Here is a 21,876-nt window from a genome sequence, read left to right on the forward strand (position 1 = left end):
TAGTCTCAACCCAGCAACACTAAACATGAACTAGAAATTGAGTCATAAACAAAATGCTCTCATTTCTGGTCTTGTCTATCCCCAACAATAAGAGCATTTACTGAAGACCCACCCCATCAGGTGCTGGTTGAATCTCTTACCCCATAATCCACCCTAAAGGGCAGACATAATTTCTAATGTATCAAAAAGGAATTTGTGGCTCAAAAGAGTCAAGTGACTTACTCAAATCCACAGAGCTAGTCATCCCAGGATTCAAACCCACACCTACCTGGCTCACGAGCCTGTGTGATTATTTCAGTTTCACAATGATTTCCCAAACAAGCCTCGAACAAATGCGCAAATTAACTTACATGTTTATTCTACGTTAAGCAGGATGTTTGTTTAAATTCTGGTTTCCGTTTGTAACCAAAACAACTCAGAATGAAAACAATTTGAAATTGTAAGCAATGGATTATTTTTTAAAAATCCTATTAACCTTACACCTGTCAGTTCTCACTATCTGTTCACCTACTGAGTCTACTCCTCTTGTGCTTTCTAGAACTTCATTGCCTCTCTCCAAGCAAGTGCTTTCGGGGTGATGCTACTTCGCCCACCTGAACTTAAGATATATTTTATTTGGAAGAACAGGAGTTCTTTGAATCAGGCTTGGAAGAGTCATTTTCAAAACTGATACAAAATGCCTCCTTGCAGAAGAGGTTTAATCTACATGCATGTGTTTGAATTGAGTCACTGCTAAGAATGTATGCTCTTTCTGAATTTTACAAGTATTTGGCTGAATGTTTATATATCCAGAACTTAATCCTTTCCCATGGAATTTAACCAAGATTTTATGCCCTGGGAAATGAAAAGACCTGGACTTAATTCAACAAAAGCAAATGTGCACAGTAAAACAAGTTTAACACTCAACTGCTGAATTTTAGAAGTTGACACACATTACAATCAATGGTAAGCAGTCATTCTTCTATTTTCTTAAGAAAAAGAAAAGAATGAAAGACTAAAAGGTCAGTGTTGGGACTCTACCAAGCCTTCAGGCTTGAATGCTCAATTTGGGTTCCTCCAAATGGCTGGCTTCCAGGGTATTTGCCAGTGTGATGGTAAGAATGAGTCTTTAAGTTCTGTTCAGGACAGAGAGGTCTTACAGTCTTGTTCTAAACAGAGCTGTGAGACAATATAAATGTTCAAAGAAGGCCTAGGTTTTGGCAATTAATTAGAAGAACAAATTCCTTAAAAGGGCAAGATTCCTAAGAACTGCCCTGTGGTTTCTATAATAGAAATGCAACCAAGTCCTTACAGGAGATGTACACAGGAAAACATGGCGGGAGGGTACAGCTCAGTGGTAGAGTACACGCTTAGCATGCAAGAGGTCCTAGGTTCAATCCCCAGTACCTCCATTAAAAATAGACAAATAAAGAAAGAAACCAGATCACCTCCCCGCCAAACAAAAAATAAATTAAATACTGAAGAAAGAAAGAAAGAAAATGTAATGAGGCTGGAGCAGAAGAGAAGTCCACTTAAAAGCAGCACTGCTCAGAGCTACAGTAAGGTTGGGACGCTTACCTATCGGTGGAAACTTGATTATTGTAACTGAATGAAGCTGTTTGACTTGGAATAGTCAATAAATATTGAGATATGAGTACATATATATATATATACACATAGCTCATGAGTAAAATGATGACTTAGCAGATTTACATAAAGCCTGGTCACATTACACACACTTGTTGAACAGGTAAACAGTATTTTTTTTAAACAAACAAATAGTAACTCATACGAAAAGAATATAGTGAAATCACTAGATTCATTTCACAGAGAATGCCGAAGCACCCAAGACTGAGAAAGCCATTTGTATCTAATTACAACACTGCAGATATATGATGGATAAAATTATGTAAAATAATGTAAGGTGGAGCAATGTAAAAAAGTCTAACATACATCTGATTGGAGCCCCAGAAAGAAAGAAAAGAGAGAATGGAACAGAAGATATTTGAAGAATAATAGCCATAATTTTGCCAAATTTGGTGAAGGATATGAATTTGCAGATTAAAGCAGCTCAACAAAGCCCAGACAGATTGTTTAAGCTATTTTTTTTTATTTTGGGGGGGAGGGAGGTAATTAGGTTTGTTTATTTATTTTATTAAACAACTTTATTGTGATATAATTTCTGCACAGCAAACTACACACATTTCAGATGTATAATTTGATGAATTTTGATAGATGTGTACACCTATGAAACCACCACCACAATCAGATAACCTCAGAGTTTCCATCACTCCCCAAGAGGTTTTCTATTCTTTATTTATTTAAATAAAAATATTTTTATTATTTATTTATTCATTTTCATGGAAGTACTGGAAACTGAACCCAGAACCGTGTGCATGCTCAGCATGCGTTCCACCACTGAGCTATACCCTCCCCCCTCCAACAGAATTAATACAAGGAAATACACACCTAGACTTATCACTGTATAAATGCTGAAAACCAGAGATATAGAAAAAAAATCCTGAAAGCTGCTAGAGTAAAGGAAGATATTACTTACAGATGAATAATGATTCGAACATCTGTTATGGGGACAAGAAGTAAACCAAAATCTTTAAAGTGCTGAAATGAAAAAAAATACATCACCCTAGAATTCTCTAGGTATCATTCAAGAGTGAAGGTAAAATAGAGACATATTCAAAGCATGAAACTACAAGAATTTTTCTTCAGCAGACCTGAACTACAGCAAATTCAAAAGGAAGCTCTTTGGGCCAAAGAGATGATACAAAATATAAACCTGAATCTTCAGAAATGAATAATGAGCATCAGAGTCGGTAAAGATGTGGGTAAATCTTTCTAAAGATAGTTTTCCTTTGAATTTCTTTAAAATATATAATGTTGTTTAAATCAAAATTATAACACTCTCGTATTCGGATCAGAATGTATATAGATATAATTAACATACACTTACTGTGGAACCAAGAGCCACGTAAATGGGACTACAGCATTGCATGATTTCTATAAGATGTGGTACGATATTAATGATGCTTTGAAAACTTTCAAAACAAACTATTGGAAAAAGAATGTTAAGCTGAGCCTAAATTTCCAGACATTTGATCTTTCACTTCAATTCAATCTAACAAAACATGCAAGCAGACATTTGGGAAGAATGGCTAAATACACAAGCCTATGGAATATGGAGTTTTCAGGTCTCTAAGTATGGGAACTTTTTTTGTGAATTTGAATTTTGAATTTCTCTGTAGTTTTCTTATAATATCTATTTTTTTAATGTATTTGGGTTGCTATTTGAGATTTTAAAGCTAATGAAGAATCATTCATTGATAGGGGAGGGTCTGGCCTACTCGTCTCAATCAGAAGCACTGGCTAAAAGCCAATCTGGAACCTTCCCATGATAACTGACATTTAAAATCTTGCCTTATCATGACAAGACACGATGAAACTCCTAGAAGAAAACATAGGCAAAACATTCTCTGACACAGATCTTCACAATGTTCTCCTAGAGCAGTCTACCCAGGCAGTAGAAATAAAAGCAAAAATTAACAAATGGGACTTAATTAAACCTATAAGGTTGTGCACAGCAAAGGAAGCCATAAGCAAAACAAAACGACAACCTACAAAATAGGATAAACTATTTGCAAATGATGCAACTGACAAAGGCTTAATTTCCAGAATATATAAGCAGCTCATACAACTTAATAACAAAAAAACAAACAACCCAATCAAAAACTGGGCAGAAGATCTACTAAACAGACAATTCTTTAATGGAGAAATATATATAAGTGGTCAATAGGCACATGGAAAAATGCTCAATATCACTAATTATCAGACACACGCAAATCAAAACTACAATGAGGTAACACCTCACACCAGTCAGAATGGCCATCGTTAAAAAGTCCACAAACGATAAATGCTGGAGAGGGTGTGGAGAAAAGGGAACCCTCCTAAACTGTCGGTGGGAATGTAGTTTGGTGTAGCCGTTATGGAAAACAGTATTGAGATCCTCAAAAACTAAAAATAGACTTACCATATGATCCCACTTCTGGGTATATATTCCGAGGGAACTCTAATTCAAAAAGATACATGCTCCCCAATGTTCACAGCAGCACTATTTACAGTAGCCAAGACTTGGAAACAACTTAAATCTCCACTGACAGATGACTGGATAAAGAAGTTGTGGTATATATATATACACAATGGAATACTCCTCAACCATATAAAAGAGTAAAATAATGCCATTTGTTGCAACATGGATGGACCTAGAGATTGTCACTCTAAGTGAGGTAAGCCAGAAAGAGAAATAAAAATATCATGTAATATCACTCATATGTGGAACCTTAATAAAAGGAAAAAAGAGGACATTAATGAACTCATCTACAAAACAGAAAGACTTGCAAGCATAGTAAACAATCATGGTTACTGGGAGAAAGGGTAGAAAGGGATAAATTTGGGAATTTGAGATTTGCAAATGTTAGCCACTACATACAAGAACAAATTTAAAAAACATGTTTTTTCTGTATAGTACAGGGAACTATACTCAATACCTTACAATAACCTTCTATGAAAACACATATATGTATGTATATGCATAGCTGGGCCATTGTGCTGTACACCAGAAATTAACACATTGTAACTGACTGTACTTCAATAAAAAAAATTTTTTTTAATAAAATCTTGCCTTTATTTTGAAACACAAACCAGGACTTTAAAGCAACTGCCAGGTCAAGGACTTTTTCAAACTCCTCATAACTTTCTATTCCTGGGTTCTTATTAAATACTGACAAAAAGTTGCAGTTATTTACAAAATATAATGAAAAGATATCTACAATTGGAAAGGAAGTCAGCCAAATGAGGTTAACTGACCAGTCTGGGTTATCGCCACCATGACAAAAGCGAATTCTGATGCTTTGAGGAAGAGGTGATCAAGAATACTGACTCAAAACTGAAAATATTATCTTTCCTGTTGTCATTATCATTTATAGGCTGGTAAAGTAGAACTATATGGAATGGGACTGTGTTTGCCTCAAGTTACCTAGTAACCAGTAACCTTCGAAAGGAAGTATTCCAAGTACACATATGTCCATAGCTTCAGATCAGTTAACAGGAGACAGCTAGTCTAGCATCGCCGGGATTTTACAGCTGGGAGGAGGAGGGTGTGGCCAGTGGTGGAACCAGGACCCCATCTGTCTGTCTCAAATGCCCATGCTTTTAAACTTATGCTAACTGCTCGTCTTTCCATGGAGTTCTGGTTAATGACAATGATGCCAAGGACACCAGGCAAACTTCCAGAAACATTATTTTACCTCTGATTCTGTCCCATTCTTCCTAAGAGGAAAAAACAATTACCCTTTGTATTAGTTTCCTAGGGGCTGGCATACACACTGGGTGACATGTAACAACAGAAATTTATCCTGTGACAGTTCTGGAAGCTAGTGGTCCAAAGTCAGTAAGGCCATGTTCCTCTGAAAGCTCTAGGGAAGACAGTCCTTGGCGCTCCCTGGCTTGGAGCTGTATCATACCAATCCACCAATCTCTTTACACGGCCCTCCTCCCTGTGTAGCCTTTCTATTTTTTATAAGGACACCAGTCGTTAGATCTAGGGCCCAGCCTAATCCAGTATGACCTTATCTTAACTAATTAATCTGAAAATAATAATAATAATAATAATAATAATAATAATAATAATAATAATAATAATAAATATTTCTATTAAGTTTTCATTCTGAGGTTCCAGGTGGATGTCAATTCTATACACTGTTCAGCCCACTATGCTCCTGAAGAATGCACCCTTCCTCTGTGAATAAACCCAAATTCAATTTCACACTTTTGTGCAACTTATTAAAGCTTACATTTGGTTAGGGCTTTACTGTTTTCAAGTGGCTTTAATTGCTTTCTCTCTTTTGATTTTAAAAATGAAGTTATACACAATCTGGGCAAGAAATATATCACACCTCAGTTGTGAGATAGTGAAACCAAAATTGTAAGTCACTTACCCAAGTTCAAAACTCAGTTTCGTAACAAATCTGGAAGTGGAACCTAGAATATATGACATCAGCTCAGTTTACTTTCCCAAACCACACACAAAGGCTTGTCCTCTCATCGAAGATGTGCTGCATTCTTATGCTATGGCAAGCATTGTTTTAGCTACAAGGTGCACAGAGAAATTTAAAATTGACTCCCTGTCTGCAAATAGTTTGCAACCTAGAAGGAAAAAAAAATCACCTGTGAAACCCAGACGGTTTAAGCTGTCCATATACACTTTTTAGGAATAGCAACTTATTACACTTGTGAAAGAGTAAGTATTTTTGTTTGTTTTGTTGAAGTACAGTCAGTTACAATGTGTCAATTTCTGGTGTACAGCATAATGTTTCAGTCATATATATACATACATATATTTTTTCATATTCTTTTTCATGATAGGTTACTACAAGATATTGAATAAATCTTGTTCCCTGTGCCATACAAAAGCAATCTGGTTTTTATCTATTTTATATATAGTAGTTAGTGTTTGCAGATCTCAAAGCTCCCAATTTATCCCTTCCCACCCCTTTTCCCCCCCGGGGTAACCATAAGTTTGTTTACTATGTCTGTGAGTCTGTTTCTGTTTTGTAAATAGGTTCATTAGTGTCTTCTTTTTTCTTTTCTGTTTTTTTTTTTCAGTTACCATAACGTTTTGTGTAAATTTCCCTGTGCTATACAATATAATCTTGCTTATCTATTCTACAATTTTGGAATCCCAGTCTATCCCTTCCCACCGTCCGCCCCCCGGCAACCACAAGTCTGTATTCTCTGTCTATGAGTCTATTTCTGTCCTGTATTTATGCTTTGTTTTTGTTGTTTGTTTGTTTTTTAGATTCCACATATTAGCGATCTCATATGGTATTTTTCTTTCTCTTTCTGGCTTACTTCACTTAGAATGAGGATCTGAAAGGGGAAGGTTTTAACATATAACAATTCAAATTCCTACCTATCCATCGAATAATAATGTCACTCCCCTGTGCAGAAGGAAGGGGTCTAAGAAAACAATCTGGTGTTAGCGACTGAGCTTAAGTTCAGAATGTGTGAGTATGTTAATGGGTTTGGACATAAATTCAATGCTGGTTTAGGTGTTGTGCCTGCTCTCCATCAGAAAGACATTAACTTTTACCTTGTTTATAAAGGTTCAAAGGGAATTGTCAGTATCTTCCTCAAGTAAACAGAGCTTGGCAAGCTAAGGCTACACTAAATCCTTCACAGGACAGTCTGTGCCCATCTAACGAATTCCTTCCTCCTGGACAGCAGCCACTGTCCAGCTTCCAAAAATTGCCCAGGCTTCACACCTCTCGCTGATACCTTCTCAAGGCACTTGCTTTTACCAGTGGATCCTACCCAGATCAGTCCCAATTCTGTCACTGCCTGACAAATGCCAGTCATAACATAAAATTCACTGACAATGAATCCATCCACTGATAGGATATCTTGAAAACCAACATGATGCTCCTACAGTAAGCCAAACAAATAGAAGGAAATTACTCCAAAAGCACGTGCATTTCAATACATCAATGCTTGGCCACAGCTTCCCAAGAAGACTTGGGAAGCCTTGGATTTTTGTACAAATAAGGAGAACCACAGTGAGTGTTTCAGGCTGATGGAGGTGCACTGCATCGGGACTCACACGCCGGGACTGGTGTTGCATTAGTGACATTCTGAAACGGTGAATAATTCTTGGTAATGTTCTGAACCAAATAAAGTATAATCATTCCTCAATTTACAAGGCAGTTGCAGTCCTGGAAAGTTCAGTGTATAATAAAGCTCTGCAACACCTGACTCTTACAATTACATGTAAGATGGGGTTATATATAGCTTCAGAACATTATAAGCTTTTTTTTTTTTCACCAACATGAATGTCTGCTAGGAAATCTTAAACTGGTGAAGGATGTGCCAGCCTTTTATTTCCCAGTCAATAGAACAGCCAACCTCCCACAAAATTCCATAACATATCCTACAGAGCAGTACCCTCTCACCAGAGATCCATTAGTTCATTTTCTGGGTTCTCTATTATATTCTGGATTTTGCCTATCTAACTGCCTAATGTTATTTATCAATACTTACACAGTGTTTACCATGTGCCAAGACGTTTTTTGAAATATTAACTCATTTAATCTTCAAAAGAACACTATGAAGTAGGTATTATTATTATTATTCCCAGTTTAGGTAAGGGGAAAGCAAAGATGAAAAAACCTGCCACAGAGCAGGGAAGAGGTGGAAGCTGGGATTTGAACCCAAGCTGCATGGCTCTAGAATCAACACCCTGTACCAATGTGTCTCGCTTTTCATGGACATAGGGATGCCCACCTCTGCATCCTCCCAGGGAAGCAGATGCCGCCCACGTGGTTCACTGGACTGGGAACAGCAAGGCACCACACCAAATGCCCCTGTGACGCGAACAAGGACCACACCTGCCTTGCTCACTGCGCGTGTCCCTCTGGGCCTTGGGGACAGAAAGATGAGCAATCTAAATAGTGTTGAATGGATGGACGAGTAAGTGTGAGTGAAAAGTTCACTTTCTTCAGCAGGAAGCGCAGTCCTCTTCAACTCTCCTCCGAACCTTCCGTTTTATGAGTCATGCTATCGTCAGATAACTTCATGTCTCACTTTGGTGGGAAGTTCACAGACATTGATCTCAAATGCCCACAAATTCCTTCGTATCTCCCCCAGGTTACGGCATAGCTCCACCCACCCCTCCACCGGAAGCTCCTCCATGCTGTTCTCCTGCTACCCGCCCTCCTCCCACCCCCGGGGAGAGACGGGGCACCCCCTCTCCTGTCACTTGTTTTTCCTCTTGACTCAGTTCCTTCATCTCCTCCATTTCTTCATCTCTTGATTCCCAGCTCACCAATCAGCTTCTTTTTCTTCAACTCTTACCATCTCCTAACACTCTGACCCTGTCTCTGTACCCTACTTACTATGGAGACCACATCCTATGCGAACCCTAGACCCCTTGTATCCGACGGGGTCTTTACCCAGAATTATAGAACACACTCTGGCTTCTGCGTCAAGCTTCCACCTGCTTTAAAAAGATGTGGATAAGGGATGTGTCCTGGGAATGACTGGGAATAATGTTACCTTTAGTAAAGTGATGTGGATTTAAAACAAGGTTTAGGAGAGGTAGAACAAAGCTTCACAACAGCCTCTCACCCTCATATGAACCAGAATTATATAGAGAAAGGGAGGCAAATCACCCCAGAGCTAAGTCATAGACAGAAGACACGTTAGGAAGGTTCTGTCTGGGGAGGCAGGAGGACTGGGACACTCTGTTACTAATTGCAAAATGTCAGAGAAACTAGTTGACTTACCATTTTGGTTTGTCCAGGCTTCTGAAAGCTCCACTAGCAGACTTAAAGCTCTAAGTATTGGGTTTCTAGATAGTCACCATAGATAATATTTTTGTGTTCATGTATAGTGAGAGAAAGGGACCAAATTTCTCTTGTTTGTGCTCCATCACTTTTTGTGCAGCTCTGTAATGTACGTTGACCTCTTTAAGGGCAAGGATCTTCCACGTCCCAGAAATCTACCATGAGCTGTGTGAACACCATAAATCTTGGTCAGATTTCTACTTCTACTTAAATATAGTGACTTCTTATCTTTCCTCCAAATTTTATTTGGAAACTCAGCTTCATCTCTGAATTCCGTCTCGGTTTTAGAAGCCCCCCCCCCCCCCAAACTGTGGAGACCAAAGCAAAACACAGTACACTCTGCTTTGGCTCTTTGGAAGACAGCTTCACAATTCCAGGACAGTCCCCGATTCCTGCCTGTTTCAAGTTTCAGGAGCAAATCCTGCAGCCTGGTTCTCAATCTGAGACCCACAACGCCCTTAGGTCTGCCCTGTGCAGACCGTCTGTCTCTTTAACCTTCTTTCTCTAATCTCAAATTCCATATTCCTCAATAGATTTGCTATATTAATTCTGTGACTAGAAGCCCATGTACGAAGGATGGTGGATGCTTTCAGTTCCATTATAAAGGCTCCCTGGGTAAAAAACATACAGTTTACATAAAGCCTTGCCAAGAACTCCCAAATATGGCAGTTTTTTGACTGTGAGAGACTTCTCTCAGTTTTTCTGAACTTGTGTCCCCATGTCCTATAATCATGTAAAATGTCAAAAGGATCTTAAAATATCAGCTGGTTTTACCAAACTCCTCAACATGACGTAAAAAGCTTTTTAAAATAAAAAGAATAAAAGAAAGAAAGCTTACCATGGAATTATTGAGTAGTTTGGGTATCATCAAATTAACGCTGCATAAACTAGATATTTTGCTTATATTCATGGTGTGCATACTACCCTTTCTATGAAATAAATAACATATGTGTGTATAATACATACAAATAAAAATTTAAATATGGCAGATTATCTAACATTTTGCCCCATTTAAGTACTTCTTAAAGACTTTCAAGCAGATTTCCAGGGTTGATCATTTTTCGCAAGTTTTGGACCCGAGCCCAGAGCACTTGGTCTGTATAACCAAAACAATGCCGACAGTCACAGAGCAGCCAATGACTGATTTCAAGTGTGTCAAGGCAGACCGAAAGCTCCTAATGTTCACAACCCAGCCTGAGCCTCAAACTAGGACTGATGAGGGAGAATTCCAAGTGGATTGCATAATCTAGGGTTGCAGTGCTCGAAGAGGGGCAGGGGCAGTGAACTGTCGGCTAGTTGAAGGGACAAGGGAAAAAAAAAAAAACTGGCCTTCAGCACCTTGCAAAAACTGACTATGGCTCCAAACTGGCTGTAATTCAAAGCAATCGTACGTTCTGCTCTGTGACAGGACTCGGTCATCTCTAAGCACTCCGCCAACCAAGATGCTCCCCAAACACACTAGCTTCAAAGTCACCCAGGAATTTAACATTTTTTTTTCTCTGTTAGCTTTTTTAAGTTTTCAGATTTCTATGGCCTTTTGAGATTCACAAATTGATTCTGAAATGTACAAAGCCTATGGGTTGGCTTCTATTTATAGTCTGGTGAGGGTGAGTAGAAGGAGAAACAGCTGATGGGAGTTTTGGGGAAGTTAAGAGATCAGAAAGACAAAACAGTCTTCTAAGTGGCTTTAAACTCACTCACGTGGTCAACACATAGCTTCTGCATGAGGTGTCTCACAGATTAGATGTAACTCAATCTCAGTCCTGAAGAAGCTGGTGTGCAATTGGGAAGGAAAAAGTCTTTCTTAGCCAGTAGCACACACAGGAATTAGATGGTGGGAGGCATATTTCAGCCATAACTGCACCGTTTTCAAGTTAGTGTGGCTTTTTCTTAATAGTCTTGGCAGCCCCACAGACACAGTCCTCCAGCAGGAAAGTGCATGGTCTCCCAAATAATACAGGAGTGGTGGCTGGGCCCTTTATACCCGAGAGAATAAAAGCCAAGTTAAATGGCACATTACCCCTAAACCACCATTCCAAACCCCGTAATTGCTTAATGATCAACACAAAGGCCACATCAGAGGACATCATCGCATGAAAAAGGAATGAGGTTACATTTGTCCTTAAAACAAAAGACATTAGTCCTAAGTGGGGAAAGCAAGGCTGCAAAACTTACCACGAGGCACATTTCAGTAGCCTTTTAATGAAGACACAGCTGTTTTCATCGGCACATCTTAGGCCCATTTGTACCAAGTCATTATTGGTACATCATTCCCAAAGCTGAAACCTTACATCCAAAACTGTTCTTTATTCCCACAGCCTTTGTTTAACTTCTGCTTTTTAGCAGCCTTAATGAGGAGGATTTTAAAAAACACATTTACTATTGTCCTGGCTTTGGTTGAGTAGTTAAGGATTAAATTATATTGCAAGTGTTAGCTGTGGACACTAAATTGGACTGGGACTCTCCACCCAGCAGAAAAAAAAAATGACTTTATTAGTATTTCCTTGCTAACTGGGAAATAACTGCATTGTTGAAGAGAACTACTTCCCAAAGAATTAAGAACTATCCGCTTACGTACTTAACTGGTCCAAGGGAAGCAAGATCATAATTTTTTAAAATCTAAGCACCCTTTTCATCTTTTATTACAGTTTATGTTAATACATAGCTAAGCATGTTACTCGCCTGTGGACACACACACACATCCCACCCCCACCTTGACTTCAACCTTTGCTTAAATTCTTCACTGGTCTCCTATTACCTTTAGGAAATGATCAAATCTGGCCAATAGGGCAGGCTTGATTCCAGCCCCTGTCCTGGCTTCATCTTTCACAAATGCCACCTTGTGTTCTAGGCTCAGCCACGTGGCTTTCTTTCAGCTCCTCAGACTTGCTCTGTGGCCTCCTGCCACAGTCTCGCTTGTTCAGTCTCCTCTGATCACAAAACCCTTCCTCTCCAGCTGTTTACTACACCCATCATGTTGGGCAATTAGCCCTTACTCATCTTCAGAGCTAAGATCTCTTTCCCGTGAGCCCTTCCCCGCCAGCCACCATCAGACTGAAGCGGGTCCTTCTGTGCTCACAGATCCCTCCCTCAGCTGGGAAATGCACATGCCTTCGTGCATTCATCTAAGTAACATCTTTGTCCCTGACCACCTGGACGGTACGTTCCATACAAGCACCTACATGGAAGGTGTGGCTTTTGTTCGCCACTGCAGCCTCAGCTTCCAGTGCAATATGGAGCCCAATAAATTCTTAGGTAAACTGGCAAACCTACTTCTTATCACCATCAAGTTTTGAGACAATACAGAGCCTTCGAAGACCAGCAGGAAACATGGCGTACAACCGAAAGGGCAGCTGGCAAGGCTTTAGTGGGTGGAGGAAGGGACACGAGAAAAGAAGAGAACTTGTTTTCCAACTTGCAAAGAAAAAAAAAATTCATGATGTTGATTTCTGGTATAGCTTTTATGGTAGGGCAGATAAAAAATTAAATTTTCACATGCTTTGATGAAGCATTTTCACATAAGAACTCTAAAAATGTGGACAAGAATGTTCTTTAGGATTCTCTGTGTGTGGGGTGTACCTGAAACTTACAGGAGCCCTAAATGTCCTTTAATAGGAAATTAACAGTGGTTTACTCACGAAAGGCACCACCATTCAGTTGTCAGCAAACATGAACAGTGTTTTTACCCCAAGTGAGAAACTGCCGAGATATTTTGCCTTTTGTCTATACGGCTTGTGTTTTCCATTTGATACTACTTTTATAATCCTAAGGCACAATAACAATTAAAATTACTACTCCCCGAGGTCCTAAAATACAGAACTTGGAATAAGAATAATCACCATGATCCAGTCATTTCATTTTATAAATTGGGACAAAGAGACTCAAAAAAGACACTCAGTGATGGGTTTATCTGGCAAAGGTCACAGAAGTGAAGGAAAAGCCGGACTCTTACTCCAGTGCTCTTTCCACCAAATAATCTTTCCTTGATACGAATTTTATTTAGAATAAAATGTATTTAAAATGGTTATTCTTTTTGAAGAAACTGTCTATCAATTAATCTAATGGACCAAAAATTCAGATGCTGTTCTGAACTTTGTAAGTTGACTTCTCATTTACTTAAGCTCATGGTTTTTATGTTCTTGAACATAAAGGAGGCTAAGAAAGTTCCAGCTTTTCCAAATGCACCAACAGCTGAGTGACAATTCCTGAATTTTGCTGCTGTGCAAATTATAGAAGAGACCTATGTCTATCACCAGAAGTAAAGTAAAAACATAAATATGGTTCAGTAAATAATGACCTTGCTCCTGTGTTTACTAAGCTGAAAACTGCTGACATCAGGGCAAAACTGCCGAAGAGAATTCAAGTGTCAATTAATACTCAAAGCAATGACATTCATATTTCAGCTGCTCGCAGTTGCTAATAAAGGAAATTAAGAAGTCTTATAATATGAAAAGGATATTAATAGCTTAAAGAAGAATGACCTAGAAAAGCAGATTTTTATTTTAACTCAGGGTAGAATTATAGATAATGAACTGCGTTGAATAATTTATTTTAGGAAAATTGATACAAAGAGATTTTGCAATCTTTTCCAATCATGATTCATGGCCACAACTGCAACAGATTTCAACAGGAAGTGGAATAAATGTATCTTCCACTGTAAAATACAAAGTTAAGAAAAACTTAAAGAATTTCAGCCACCAAAGACAACATGGCCAATATTTTCCTAATTTATTTCATCATTAATATCCATACTTCTGCATCCTTTCCTTTTCTGAAGACTTTTATAGACCCATCCACACCCTCGTGCAATTTCATTTGAAGATAATTATTTCTTCAAATTTATTGTAGATATCAATTGTCTCATTAAGAGATGTAATTCCAACCAAGTTTTATTACTTTTTATATTAGAATAATTATAATGCACAAGTTATATGGTATTTAATAATTATTTATCAATTTAGAGAATCTAAAAGTTCAAATTCACAAAAATTTGTTAATGCTTGTCACTGGCATTTTTGTCATAGTAACAACTAAGTCTTCTGAACTGTGATCTAGGATGCTGCTACTCAAATGAAAACATGAGGGGACGCCAACCTTTTTCAAGAGAAACACAGGCATGGAGAGTTTTCAGGGAATAAGATTCCGGCAAGTTCTGACCTCTCGTAAGTCTAAGCAGCCAGAGAAGACAGCTGTAGTAGCGCTGCCACTCTGTCTCGCACTCGCCCTTTCGTGGGCACCCTTCGCACTCATTACAAAGTCCTGCCCTTTAATCCAACCAGAATCTTGCTAAGAGGCATTATCCCTGCGAGTAAGATCCCCTGGGGCACCAAACAAAGGGGATGACAACAGGCTCCCTCATGCAAAGCGTCATAAGCTTGCAGTGATGCTGTGGATCTTCTGTGCATCCGTCATGAGTGTGCTCCGGGTTCAGATGTTCTGCAGAGTACGGCGGGGGGGGGGGGGGGGCTAACACTTTTCATTTAACACACTCGCCTCTCCCATCCCCTACTCTGGAGAATGAATGCACCCATCCTGAGGTGAAGGAGGGGGTGGGGTCCCAGCAGAACAAATGGAAACAAAGCAGGAAAACATCTTGAAACAGCAGAGTGCGTCACTTCACCAAGGCCAAGAACACAAGGCAAAGCTCCGCGCCTCTTCTGTCTCCCTCTTGCATTTCAGAAGGGAGACGAGGTTCGTATTAACATGTTTACTTGAACTGAAAAATGAACTCAGGCTTTTTCCTGACAGTGATGGCTCGGTTTCTGAATTAGATTATACGATGAGTATTTCCCATAAACTGAGTGAGTTAAGACAGAAGCTCCAAGGTTTGGACAGAAATAAAATTATGATAAAAGCTTTACTCAGAAAATGCTATATAGTCAAAGCACACTGAAATTACCAATATTCTGATGTGCGGAAACCTTTCTAAGTTACACGTGAAAGGCTCACTGGTAGAGAGAATGATCTCTCGATGTCCTTGCTGGAAACTGAGAAAGCAGAAGACCTCAGAACTGGTAGATCTTTTTTACAAGTCAGGTTGTTTCCAATTCTTTAAGTTTAACAGAATTTAAGGAAAGTCTAAGTAAATTTTCAGCCAATAGATTAATAAGGTGACTTACAGTGAAATATTACTGACGATACTTTTTTGGTATACAGCTTAGGAATCCAAAGACTTGAGGAGCACTGCTATAGAAAAAATTCCATGACCATCCACATACTTCTCAACATGTGTATTAATAAAAGGGATACTGTTGATGGTGAAGCTTATTTCATTTTAGTAATCATAATTTTCACCCCAGACACATGAATTTTTGAAAGATAGCCTTGCTTGTCTCATTAAGAGATCTAATTCCAACAAAGCTTTACTTTTTATATTAGAATAATTATAATATATAAATTATAGGGTATTTAATAATTATTTATCAAAAAACAGTCTTTTAGTTGTCAGTTACAATTAATAATTGAAACATTGCTCCCAGAATAAAGTTTTCAACACTTAGAGACTAAGGTCACAGAATTTTTTTTAAATTCACATATAAATGCACACACATACATGTCTACTTTTCCTGCAGATAAATGATAAAATAATCAGTACAAGAATTTCAAGCACAAACATGTTAGAATAAAACTCTATGGTAGAAACAGGATAGAGGTTCAAGTCAAAGCAAAAACAATCATAAATCTCTTACTAAAAGAGAACTTACTTCTGTGTTTTCTAACTGCATAATGCTGGCATGAAATAACTATGTTTTTTGGATTCCATGGGAGATGTTAAGGGTGATCAAAATTGTTTTAATGTTCATATTTATAATACAGGCAGAGTTTATATATTTTGTGGCTATCTAAACTTCAGATGAAAAAAATGTAGATGTTAACTTAAACATCTGTGAAGAGATATATAGGTTATCAAAATTATTTTCAAGGGTATGTTAGCTAAAACATTTGATCACCTTGGGCCTAAAAGATCAGGCTAAATGGAGTTCAGTTCTCTGCTAGCCATGATGTGAGTGTCCCTAGAAGTAGGTCAAAGTTAAGAGACCGTGAAACATTGTTAACTATGGACTTGCTTTCCTGTAGAAACTGCCTGTGTCAGTCTGACTGCATTTCCAGCTTATGGAAATGAATCAGAAGCTTCCAGAGGGGAAGAATCATGCTTTGTTCTTCTTTGATATTACTCCTGAAGGCAAGGCATATAGCCCAATTATCTTATTGAATAAATGATTACGTTTCTCTCAGGTGGTCCTTCCCGTTTTATTACAAACTGCCCTTTGGTGGGAGTGTAAACTGATGGAGTATTTAGCTGTATCTTTCACAGTTTCAAATCAACAGTTTTTGACTCAACATCTCTACTTCTAAGAACCAACATTAGAGCAGTAATACCTCAACACAAGCAGGAGGATGGATGTAGCAGACTGTCCATCACTGTTTCCACAGGACTAAAAGAGAAACGACTAAATGCCTTCAGTAAAGAGAAAGTGGTCTAAAACCAATGACAGTGTATACAAACTATGGAATTATTAAAAGTCACAAAACTTTTAGAGTTACGTACACAAACATGGAAAGATGAGCTAGATGGATTATTAAATAAAAAAGGAAAATGTAGAAGACGCCTGGAGTGACCCTATTTTTTTATTATAAAAGCAAATTATACATCTGAACACACACAGATACTCAGTTTATTTATCTAGGGTCATGTGTGGTAATTCAGCCTTTTGGGCTTGGAGTACACACTGCCAAAGTTCGAATCGCAATGCAGCCTTTTACTAACTGTGTGAGCTTGCACAAAGCACTTTTAACCTGTCCCGGTCTTGTTTCCTCCTTTATAATGTGGAGGTTGGTAACAGCACCAATATCATAGACGGCTGTAAAATGTAAACGGCAAATGTGTGCAAAAGCACTTAAACGGGGGCGGGGCTGAGATAAATACGATGTTTACATGTATAAATATGTTTTCTTCTTACTTAGAATAAAATACCGATCAAATGCTCTTCTTACTTAGAATAAAATACTCTGTATAGCAACACACCAAACTGACCCCAGTGATGACTGATGGGGAGGTCAGGAAATGAAACTTTTTGTTTCACATACAGATACATTTGGTTTTTCTTTTTCCAACAGGGATTTTGACTTTGGAGTTTGACATTGGAGTTTGACAACCCCCATCAACTTGCATTAGGCAAGTACTACTTTCATAATTTAAAAAAAAAAAAATGACAAAAAAAGGTTTTAAATTTAGAGCAGTAAAACAATGAAACTCACCACAGTAAAAGTACTATAAAATGGTACGTTCCTTCTCTTTACCTAAATTACGTTTTACATATACCCATTGTTTTAAGACAATAACTAACTCCTCTGAGAACAAATGCCATGTTTCCCAAGGAAACTTACCTCCTACTTTCACTTACAATGGAAAAGTCGTTCGGTTGCTGAACTGAAAAACTGCCTACTGGTTTGTTCCTGTGAACTGCTCATTTTATTTTACAACTGTTGACAAACCTCAAGGTTAAACACATTGTGTAACCTCAACATTTATCTCAAAAAAAAAAAAGAGGCTCCTTTCTTCTGCCCTCAAGTTTAATTAAAATAGCAATCAGAGTTCCTATGGTCAGGGCGGCCACCCCTCGAAGACCATCTGTACAACCCACAGAACAAGTTTTCCTTTAATGTTATCTCTGCCAGTATTAATCATCGTCTCCAAAGATAACTGCCAGCAAAGCATTTTTAGAAACAAACACATTAATTCGATCTTGACTACCTGATCCTAATCTTCACTAAAAAAGCCAAGACAAAAGCTGAGGAAAATGTTAATACACAGGACCAGAATCTTTTCCACGCTCTATTTTTTTTCTTTTTTTTTTAATTGAAGTACAGTCAGTTACAATGTGTCAATTTCCAGTGTACAGCACAATGTCCCAGTCATGCATATGTATACATATGTTCATTTTCATATTTTTTATATTCATTTTCTTTTTTTTTTAATTTTTCTTTATTGATCTGTGCTCTTGGTTAAACAAATTAAGTTCATCAATAAAATGTTTAGTTTGTACCCTCACTAATGTGAAATAGTATTTTCATTTTTCATTAAATTATTTTCAACAAGCTCACGAAATATATGAAAAACATTGCTTTAGACTTCATTTCTATTTTGATGACGAATTTCTCATTTTTGACATCTATACAATATGTGCTATCAGAAAGTATACAGAAACTTCTTGGGACAAAGACTGTATTTTTGTATTCTAAGAGAACTCCACATGACATCTTGAAACAGGTGTAATAATACAAAGCATAGGTCGTTTTGTTAAGACTTCTGTGTGTTTAGTGAAATAATGCCTATCAAATCCTTTAATTAACTTTAAAAATGGACTGCATGAACAATGGACAGGGAAAGATTTGCTTCCTAGCAGAAATATGTGAATGGTAAAATGAACCAAGCATGTCTGTGTTTAATATATAGAAAAATGACACTTCCTCCCTCTCCCTTCCATTGCCAGCCCTTATCAAGGGCTGTGTCCATAATCATCTTTTAAAAAGCAGCCAGCTTTTCAGTTTCTAATTTTAAGCTAATCGTACAGTAAGGAGAAACTAGTTAAAGAAACACTCCAAAACATGATCTTGCCTTCTGATCCCACATTCCAAGAAATTCTTAAAGTCTATGGAACAAATCACTGGGGCCTCAGAAGAGGACCTACAGGGTCTTGAGAGAAGGGGAGGGAAGAGAAACTAAAAGAAAAACAGTTTTCCACAGTTTGGTTCAAATACCTGTCTACTCTTTGGGATCCTGACAATGGGAAATAAACATCCAGATGTTCTGAAAGTGCCTGGCAGTGCAACAGCCCCCAACTCCTTGGCCAACCTCTTCCCTCCATCAGCATCCAAATACCCCTCAAGAATATAGGAAGAGTGGGGCTCAAATGTTAGCACTTGAAAAGTTTTACCTACAATTTTGAAGCTGTAATGTAGATGGAGAAGGGAGACAGTTATTGAAAAAGGAACCCAACATTAAAGAGAAATAAAACATGATGTTGTTGAAGAAAATACTGCTCTGGGAAGCACTGGATATGAGATGCAGGGACTCAAGAGCATCTCTTCAGTCACTCCACTAGTGTTTTATAAGCACCTACCTGGGGTCAGGTGCTGGGCTAGACACTGGGTCGCTGCTGAAGGTAAACTGGATCAAGTCCATTTTCTCAGGGATGCAATAACTCATTAAGAGCATAGGATTTATGGGGCATTTCCCCTTTCTGTTTAAGGAGGACAGAGCCACGAGATGCCCTGCATTATCTCTTATAATACAATCTACACTTAACATATGTGCCAGTTCATTGCAATTTATTTATTGCATTTCTTAGGGTTAACTTAAAATTAATGTTCCATTTTCTTCCTTTTAGGACTGTATCGGCAATATAATTAGAGCTTCTCATGGCAGAACCAATTTTTTTGTTTTCTGCATTCCTTTTTTTATTATAACTTTTTTTTTCATTATAACAGCAGAAGGGAATTTTAAAGAAAAAATAAATCATCCTTAACACCACCACTATAATGCAACAGCTGGTTTCATTTTTAAATATCCTCTTCCAGTCTTTATCTATAAATGAACATATTTTACATATTTATTATCAGAGTGAAACGATAATTTTTTATTCTGCTTGTATTTTTCCCTAATTTCATATCTAAATATTTCCATATTGCTTCATTTAAAATAATCTATTTCTCATGGTAGTTCAGTGCTTCATTTTGTTGAAATACCATGATTTACTTTTACTTTTTGCAACTTTTTATCATTCAGTTCACATCTAATTATTTTGGTCTTGGAAATACTATAGTGACTATCTTTGTGAATATTTACATTTTTTTCCTTTTTTAGTATTTTCTTGGGATATATTTATCTGATTCAGCGTAGCCATTCTGACAATTCTAACCATACTAACCATTTCTGGGGATAAAAATAATTAAAAACAGTGTGTTAGCAAAGACACAGTACAATGTATTACTTATTTTGTATTTCATACTATTTTAGGCAGAAGCAAAATGTAGATGCACTTTCAAAAATAAATTTTACTAATTTTACCAAATTATATTACACAAGTAACTGTAACAATTTCCAAATCAGACCAAGGACATTTCCTCTAAAATGTAACAGAGATAACAATACCTTTAGCCTCCATTATTAAATCACTCATCATTCCTACCTTATTTTATTGAATCTTGCACTTCTGAGACTCAAGAAAATTTAATGGAGGACAAGAGTATAAGACTTAGACACCTTATTCAAAATACTGGCAATATGCAGTAATGATTAAAATATAAAGAAGGATAATAGGAAGATGAGAGAAGGATGAAATATCTTCAGCTAAAAAAAAAAAAAAACCCCACTGTGCTAACATCTATACAAGCCATGAGTGAGGGAAAACATGTGCACAAATGTGTTCTTTCCACATTCTTTTCTTCTGTGAACAAAGGTCAAAGCTGGATTTGCAATGAAACTTACCATAGGATGATTTTAATTGATTCTTGAACCACTTAACCTTACTTCTATCAAATAGATGAATTTAAGAAACCATGGTATTATATAATAAAACATTTTAATTGAAATATAAACCATGGTGTGTCCATACATTGAAGGTCATCTGTCTATGTTACTGATTTTCATGGTTTTCATTATGGATAATTTTCAACATACACAAAAGCAAATGAGTATAATAAACACTCAGATACATAAACCACCCTCAAATCATCCATCCATGGCATATCTGCCTCCTCCACAGACCACCCTCTTCCCCAACTCCTCTGTTCTACTTTAAAACCATATCCCAGCTATCATGCAATTATATCCATAAATAATTTCGAATGCATCTCTAAAGATGTGGATTCTACCTTTTACCATAACAAAAACACTGTAAAGTTAGCAATAATTCCTCAAATACTCAAATGTTCAAATTGTCTCATAAATGTCATAGTTCTTTTTTTAAACCACAATCTAAGTAAAGGCGATGCATTGCAATTGGTTAAAATGATTGGTAAGTCTTTTAAACTATAGTTTTCCCTTCTGTTCTATTTTTTTCTGGCAATTTATATGTTCACTAAACCAGGCTGATTGTCCTAAACGGTCTCCTGTTTCCTGCAGCAGGTGTTGTGCCTTTGTTTCCCCCACAGGCTAGTCACACGTGTCTCTTCTCAGTGTTTCGAATGAATCAGTAGTTGGACCTAGAGGTTTCATAAAGGTCAGGTTTGATTTTTTTTTTTTTTTTTTGGCAAGACTACTCCATAGGTGGTGTATCAACAAGACTTTTAATTATGTAAGTATAATATGTGCATCATAATAAAATTAGAAGCCAGAGAAGAACCAGATATGAGAATCAGATAAGAAGAAATTCATTTTTCTCTATTTCAGCAAGTTTTAGAATATTAATTACCTTCTACAGTCCTGCTATTTTTCACAGAAACATTATTAAATCAACTATTTTCAATAATTTAATTTTTTCTG

General features: G+C 37.4%; 1 protein-coding gene across 7 annotated transcripts in view; it reads right to left on the reverse strand.

The window, feature by feature from the left end:
- PLCB1 (phospholipase C beta 1) overlaps positions 1-21,876 on the reverse strand; it is a 648,190-nt gene that overhangs the window by 563,293 nt on the left and 63,021 nt on the right. The gene's annotated exons all lie outside the window — the stretch shown is intronic.

The sequence above is a fragment of the Camelus ferus genome, chromosome 19, assembly GCF_009834535.1.
Source record: "Camelus ferus isolate YT-003-E chromosome 19, BCGSAC_Cfer_1.0, whole genome shotgun sequence".
In the NCBI taxonomy this organism is placed as follows: domain Eukaryota; kingdom Metazoa; phylum Chordata; class Mammalia; order Artiodactyla; family Camelidae; genus Camelus; species Camelus ferus.